Genomic DNA, 1,270 nt, shown 5'->3' on the forward strand with positions numbered 1-1,270 from the left:
GGGTTCGCAGGAGGAACAAGGAAATCGCCGGTCCCGGCGCCGCAGATAAGCAGCCGGGCTCCCGGAGGCTGCGGGCGAGGAGGAAAGGAAGGCTGGGGGCGGGGGGCGCCCCGGAGAAGGGGTGCCAAGGCAGGAAACTGTCCGAAGTTACAAACTGTGCACATCGCCCAGACTTTTTTTTTTAAGTGAGTTCTCTTACCTTGCGATTTCTATGGCCTCAACTCAGCGAGACAAGGCAATCACAGAAGAAGGAAAACAAACCAAATCACATCATCCGCAGCCCCCAGCTCTCCTGCAGGACAGTCCTTTCAAACGATCCCCAGCCACATTTCGAGAGGTTCAAAAAGAAAAAAAAGGAAGAAAAAAAAAAGCCTCGCGTCTCGATTTCCGAATGGGTTTCTGATAACTTTGTCCGCCTCTAGGATCGGCTCGCCGGGACCACGCGTTTCAGATTTATTGTCCGCCAACTGTGTGTTTTTAAAAAACCAGAAAAGCAGTCTCCTCTCGCCTGGGTGACCCGGGTTTGGGGTGTCTGGGCTTTGCCCCCCCTCCCCTTCCTACAAGAGCTCAGAGCTCTTCCTTCTGGTTCGCATCACCTCCCTCTTTTCTCACTTTCTCTTGCTCTTATCAGCCCGATGTGTAATGAAAGTTATCTGAAACCCACTAAAACTTCTCCCACTTCTCTCTCCCAGGTCCGGAGGGGGGTGGGGGGGACAGGCGGGAGGAGGAGAGTTTGCAAAGGTGGGAGGCCTGGGGAGGCGAGGGGAGCTGGAGCCCCCTTCCAGATCCGCCGCTGCGCCTTCCCAGGTCCCAGACCCTCACGGGAGCGTCCCCCTCCGCAACTCCAAGCTCAGCCGCCGGGTTTCTGTTTCGTGAACTGTCTCTTTAAAGAGAATCTGCTCGGCCATCCAGAAAGAACCCGGGGCGAGGGAGAAAGGGAGCTATCTCCCGCCGCCTAGAGTGATCGGAAGCCAGACGGGCTCCTCTTTCAGTAAATTTTTAAAGTGACAGCAGCCTCCTCTGGCGGGAGAGGTCACTAAAAGGTCGCCCAGACCTAAGTTCCGTAGGGACAGACTGATTATGGATGCACCATTCCCTTTAAACATGTAGATTTCTCTGGGTAAACAACCAATGGGGAGATCTCGCCGGGCAGGATTTCTTTCCCCAGGGAAATAGCCTCTGTTTCAATGTCCCGAAAGCACAAGTGTAAGCGTGTGTGTGTGTGTGTGTGTGTGTGTGTGTGTGTGTGTGTGTTTTGGGGTGGGGGATG

At 54.6% G+C, this 1,270-nt stretch overlaps 1 protein-coding gene across 9 annotated transcripts in view; it reads right to left on the minus strand.

Moving 5' to 3' along the window:
• The window catches only part of MECOM (MDS1 and EVI1 complex locus), a 578,696-nt gene that overhangs the window by 67,055 nt on the left and 510,371 nt on the right, over nt 1-1,270 (minus strand). Inside the window, exon 1 of one of the 9 annotated variants that reach the window (XM_014533603.1) lies at nt 200-1,231. The exons of 7 other annotated variants lie outside the window; for them this stretch is intronic. The gene's annotated coding sequence lies outside the window, so the exon portion shown is untranslated. Of the gene's footprint in view, nt 178-199; nt 1,232-1,270 lie in introns of those variants that run through there. One more of the 9 variants, XM_014533604.1, reaches the window with a different exon arrangement.

The sequence above is a fragment of the Myotis brandtii genome, unplaced genomic scaffold (genome assembly GCF_000412655.1).
Source record: "Myotis brandtii unplaced genomic scaffold, ASM41265v1 scaffold99, whole genome shotgun sequence".
NCBI lineage: Eukaryota > Metazoa > Chordata > Mammalia > Chiroptera > Vespertilionidae > Myotis > Myotis brandtii.